This window comes from Vigna unguiculata, chromosome 8, assembly GCF_004118075.2.
Source record: "Vigna unguiculata cultivar IT97K-499-35 chromosome 8, ASM411807v1, whole genome shotgun sequence".
Taxonomy (NCBI): Eukaryota; Viridiplantae; Streptophyta; class Magnoliopsida; order Fabales; family Fabaceae; genus Vigna; species Vigna unguiculata.
Window position 1 is genome coordinate 35,918,673 of NC_040286.1, and position 6,365 is coordinate 35,925,037.

Below are 6,365 nucleotides of genomic sequence, written 5' to 3' on the forward strand. Positions count from 1 at the left end.
GGTTTAAATCTGTCCTAAATTGTTAAACCTTCTTTCATCATAAAACTCATTTATTAAAAAATACAGATGACAAATAAGTAGAAATTGAACAGTTTTTTTAAATCTGTTTTTGATTTAGTGTTAAATTTTGTAAATATTGTATTTTAAATTCAAATATTAAAATATAGATATCGTAATATTTTATGTTAATTTAGGAATTATGTTTTTTAACAAATACAAATATTTTAACATTTGTAATTATTTAATTTCTAATTAATAAATTACTTGAGTAATTAATGTATCATCAATAAATATAAATATTTTAATTCTAACTTAATTTAATTTCTACATTGGATTTTTAATTTAAAAAATAGAAGTAAAAATAAAATTTTATTAAAAAATCAATTATTGAAGTACTAATAAAGTTAATATGCAGTTTTATAATTATTTAAAATCAACAAAAATAACCTTGTGGTTTTTTTATATAAAATACATTAGTAATAGATTATTTTAAAAAATAATTTTCTAAATATATTAATTGTTATTTAAAATATGCATTATAAAATCATGTTTTAAATTATTTATAGAATCATTAAATAACAATAATCCTTATATTTAATAGAATTATTAAGTAATAATAATTCTCATTATTTTTTATGATAATGTGTCAGAATACTCTACTATGGGTATTGAATATATATATATATGGTTGGTTAAAGATTAATGATTAAGTTTTATTGATTTATACATGAATTATTGATAAAAAATAATATTAATTTATTTCACTCTTGATATAAGTGTAACGTTCCATTTAATTTATAAACGCAATTAAAGGAAACGCCACATATAAGATAGTACAACAAAACAGTCTTGGGGTTCCCAACATCATCCCTACAAAACTAGGCACACCACGATGCCAACAAAAACAGAATAATTGTTTAACTAAAAGTTTACAAACTAATAACCACGAATACAGGGGTCATGGCCCTAAAGAAAACATGACGGAAAGAAGTATAAGATACAACCCAGATGACTAGGTAGCGGAATCGTCATTCCCTTGTTGACCACGAGAACCTCGCCCATCTGCTCCCATCAACCAAGTTGATGATCATCGCAAGGAAGAACAGCCACATACAACACAACCATGCAACAAAATGGGTAAGCTAGAGCCAACACATATTCATCATACAGTCAAATATATTTTCATCATCTCATATCCACATAACCACCAAACATGTTATGACTCTTCATTCAATACACTACGACTCGACTCGACTTATCCGGATACGTATAACTTGGTTGGATTCAGCGGATGCTTGCACTTGTGGTGGATACCTCTGCTCGACCCTGAGCTGCTCATCTCCGAGCTATGTGTTACAAGTGTTACGATGAATCAAATTTCTCTCACCACAAGGTTAGCCCTTAGTGAATTTCAGGCCTCCTGCTACTCTCACCACAGGGGTCAGTCCGCTCTAAGTGAGACTAACTGGCTCCTCAGAGTGTCAGGATGCAACCTTACCTTGAATCCTTACCTAGTTATACAGATGGGGCACCACCATGGACACCCACTAACAGGGGCCATGGGATTACGTCCCGACCACTGAAGCGCAACCCGGAAAGTCTCACCTAGAGACCCCAAGGAATTATGCACTGACACATACAGGACACAACCGCACAACCAAAATGATATTCACTACACATGTATATATTAATTGTACCAACCTTTAAGTCAATGCCTTTCATGTTCCAGGCTCAACACATTTCATCTCGTCATGAACCATTCATGTATCAAGGACTTCCAATTCATATCGTTATTATGCCTCTTTCATACCAACCCTTTCATTACAATCTCATGCAAAACTCATGTCAACCCTTTATACATAATTCACAACTTGCATTACTCTATCATACTCACACATACCAAGCCTTTAGCACAAATACTCAAAACCAAGCCAACATTATCCATACAAATCCAAGAAAAACATCACACATTACACTGCCTCGCCCAGCACCTCGCTTAGGCTAGAGGGTCTCGCTCAGGCGAGTCCTCCCCTCCGCCTAGGCGAGGGCACCAAACAGGAGCATGAACAACGCGGGATCTCGCTTAGGCGAGACCCCTCTCGCCTGGGCGAGTTGTCTGCTCGCTCAAAAATAAAAGAGCTGGTTGCTTGGGCAACCTTGGGCGAAAAAGGTTTGGGCGAGCCTCCGCCAGACTCGCTTAGGCGAGTTCGACTCGCCTGAGCGAAATTACCAGGTCTCGTCCTGGATTCACCTGCAACATATATGAATTCTGACGCCTCTTCATCATACAAGATACCCCACGCACCACAAACAACGATTTATCCATACAAACATCCAGTATACCCAAACAGATCAAAAGCAACCCAAAAATAGATTAAGAACAACTCAAACTCGAAACCCTAACTTCCCGTACCTGGAAAAGGGTTAACAGAACTTCGACACGGGACCTCGGAGCACAGCAACTTGAAAGACGGACTTGCAAAACTGGCGAAACAGCGGAGGACACGATTATTTTCGGACTTTAATCGGTGAAAAACGAATGTAAAACTTTATAAGGTAAGTACAATAGGTTTAGAGTTACTTACGTGGAGTAGAAATCACTAGTTGAGCTCTTGGGACGGACTGGTTCGAGACAAGGACAAACCCTAGCAGAGCTCTAGTGTACCAGTTAGGGAAAACGACTGTGGTTTCTGTGAATGCAAGGAGAAGTGGAGCGTTAGGGCAACTGGAACAGGTTTTATCAGTTGGGCCAACTCTAGGCTCAAGCACAAGGGGCAGCCCTCTGCTTTAGGGCAGAAAATTAGTAAGCCAAAATTAATGGGCCTTACAATAAGTAGGTGTGGGTAATGATAATTTTTAACTTTGATCTTAAAATTAGTTTCTTAAAATATGATGATATAAACTTGACATATCTCCAAGGAAAAATTATATTTTAACAAAATTTTATTCGATAAATTTTAACAAATAATCATTTTTGGGTAAAAAATTTCCTAAAACTTTATTATTATACTTTTGTAACTCCCATAAAAAAGTACAAAATTACTTTATTTAATAATTTTGTTAACTTTTGTCAAAAATTTATCTGTCCAAAAATCATTTTTGATCTGAAAGACACAGCAGGTAGATAGATATATGCATCATAAATTCAATGTCAACCTGATTCATCTTTGAAAAAAATAAAAATAATTAACAACCACTTTTGTTTGAATAAAACAACTGTTAAATCAACTGAATCTATTGATTTTCATAAATCAAAGAAAGAGATTTAAACTCAGAGTCTCAAGTTGAGATCAATGCCAGGATTTGTGTCTTCTGTGACCCCTCTCACTTGTAAAAAGTTATAGAAAGGTCTATGATATACTCCACTTGCCTCTGAATAATGTTCTTGGTACGACTTCACTTTACCCTATCAAATTTTGAAAGCCAGAAACAAATATATATATTCAGCTATGGCCACACCAAAAGATTGTAGAAATATTGAACCTTCCACAAAGCTTTTGCAACTTACTTCAATAACTTGGCAAGGCTGCACTGGAAACAAATGCAAAGGAGGAGGTGAAGGAACTTCAGCAGTAGCAAATGCTGGAACATCCCTGAGAAAGACCAAGAATTGTTGTGTTTTGTGTTAATGTCTTTGAAGCTTTTTTAGACTGTTGTTACTTTAAAATCTCCAACTTTGTTATAGTTAGAAAATGTCCCATGTTTCATGTCTTATGATAAAAGGCATTATATATATACCTGTAGCACTCCTGGTTGGAATCATTTATGGATGATCGGAGAGGTCTATTGTAGTAAGAAAAACTTGGAATCAGATCACTTTCCACGGTTGAAGAGTGAGATTGTGTCATGCTAACCATCTGCAACACATACTACTTGTTAACAATATGCAATTTTCTACTCATTTGCCCTCACCGCAACTTTGCATCGTTCGTACATGCAAAGCTGACGGTTACCTTTTTAAAAAAAATGACGGTTTGAATTGTCATTATTTGCACAATGCATTTAATGACGGTATTGTGACGTTTCATCCAAGACCGTCATATTATTTATTGTGGTGGCAGGATATATGGCGATACCTGTACCCGTCATACGCACAAAATATGACAGTCAAAACCGTCATTTTATACTCCAAATAACCGCCATATTTAACAATTTTTTTGTGTAGTGTGTTACATATGAGTTAACAAACTTGTCTTAACTAAAACCAGGCAAACTATGTTTGTTTTTCCACTGAAACATCATTCAAAAAGAAGGTAGAAGTAACTATATAGTGTGATGTTAAATAATGTCAGAAAGTTTACCTTCTTCAAAGGTGAAGGTGAAGATTCATGGTTTGTCTTGAAAACTGTTCCAAAATATGACCAAAAAGGATTGGACTCACTATACAAATGTTTTGATGAGAAATGAGTAGAATCATACTGGTTTCCATCACTTAATTCTGAAATTCTCTTGTCAGTTGTGTGTATTCCGTTTTGCCCTCTCATCATCTTCTCAAGTTCAGCTACTCCAGGTCCTCTTTTTGGAACTTTCACTCGTTTTTTATGACTTGAATTAGCAGCAGCATTACAAGTATCATTACTCTGCATCATCTTTTGCTTCTATCAACTCCTGCTGCATAAAGATGAAGATGATCACAGAAGATCCAATGCAATCTAATTTAAATACAATTCAGAAGAGATTTTATATATCTATTTGGAAATATCACATAATATACTTCTTAGGAATTCAAGTGAGTCTAAGTCACACGTTGGTTAGAAATGAAAAAGTAGAGTACTATATAAAAATAAATACCCATAAACCTATTATCTTAAGGTTTTGAGTTGAGAGTAGTATCAATTCCTTATGTAATTAAGATCAGATCTTATTGATGTTGTATCTCCCTAGTGATATTCTTCCTTCAAATCCTAATAATACGATTTTAAATTAATATTCACATCTCTTATTGCAGTTCATGTAAACCATTTTTTACTCAGATGACTGCATCAGGACGCAATTTGAACCACTTAAGTGCTATTTTTTGTAACTTCAAAGATTGGAATGAAATCTTAGCTACAAGATCACTGACATAAATAAAACAAAATGAATTTTTTACTAAATAGATTATATTTTATAGCATATAAATATTGGGTTCAAAATATTACTTATTTACGTAACATGAATATTTAATTAAATTTTCCGTTACTTTCATTGTATATATATTATCATTTTTTTTTTGTTTTGTAGAAAACACTTGAATCATTCAAATAAATACTTCAAATCTTCATTTTAGTTTTTGTTGTTTAATTTCTTTTAAAGTGTTAAAATATTGAAATCATTATGACTATGTTTGATGAGGCTTTTCAATTAGTTTTTAATATTTTTTATTATAGGTAACAAATGTTTTGATCTTTTCTAACAAGTTTTTTTCACTAACTTAGAGCATTTTTTTAGACATTTAAAAAGTTAACTTTTAGCATTATATATAATTCCCTTTTATCCATTAATAAATTATTATCTCGTTAATGTTTTTTAGTTTTATTTTTATCACATGATTATTACAAGAATATATAATAAATAATTTTTTTCATATTTTTAACATTAAACTTCATATTTTTAAAATGCTATATTAAATAACATAATAAAAAGAATGGTGCCTACTTAAAAGTATAATTTTTACTTTACTTTAAATTTTAATGAAAACTAATTTAAAATATAGCTTAATATGAATATTACAAAAATTATGATTATAAAAATATGAGAAAATAATATAATTAGAATGATTAGTTTATAGATTAAAAATTAAAAAATGTTTAAATTAACTATATATTTTTATTATTTTTGTATTTCCAAAGCATATAATTACTAGCTTATCAGTTTTCTTTTACTAGTTACAAACTTTCATACATTAGTTAGCTTTCCAATAACATTTTTATCAAATCAAATATAATGAAATTCATTATCATTATCTTTTCCATATATAATATGTTATAAGTTGATAAAAAAAATAATCCAAAGAATGTAAAAACTATATTTTTATGTAATTCTTGATTGGATTCCTAACATAAGTCAATAAAAACGAATGACTCTCTTTGTAATTGTTTGTTCTCTATAGATTAAAAACAAATGCAAGACTTAATTTGCTCTAACATATGTTATGTGAAGTAAATTCTTATAATGGCAACCAAAAACAATCACAATTGAAATTAAAGTGTTCAACAAAATCTGGAAAAGAAGAGAATGATGACTTACCTGGAAGATTTGAAGAGCTTGAGTTGGAATTTTAATGGTGGTCGATTTCAAACACTCTAAATTGCAACTAAACTCACTTTTTTTTTATCAAATCAAAGTGAAAAGGTTAGAGATGAAATAATGTTTGTTACTTTAGG

The 6,365-nt window shown here is 31.6% G+C and overlaps 1 long non-coding RNA gene across 1 annotated transcript; it reads right to left on the reverse strand.

Moving 5' to 3' along the window:
- Positions 1-868: 868 nt before the first annotated feature.
- Positions 869-2,686, reverse strand: LOC114193600. The gene is made up of 3 exons (XR_003606285.1): positions 2,586-2,686; positions 2,414-2,484; positions 869-1,062 (listed from the first exon to the last, which is right to left on the reverse strand). It is a non-coding gene; the product is annotated as an uncharacterized LOC114193600 (long non-coding RNA).
- Between the last annotated feature and the right edge of the window lie 3,679 nt (positions 2,687-6,365).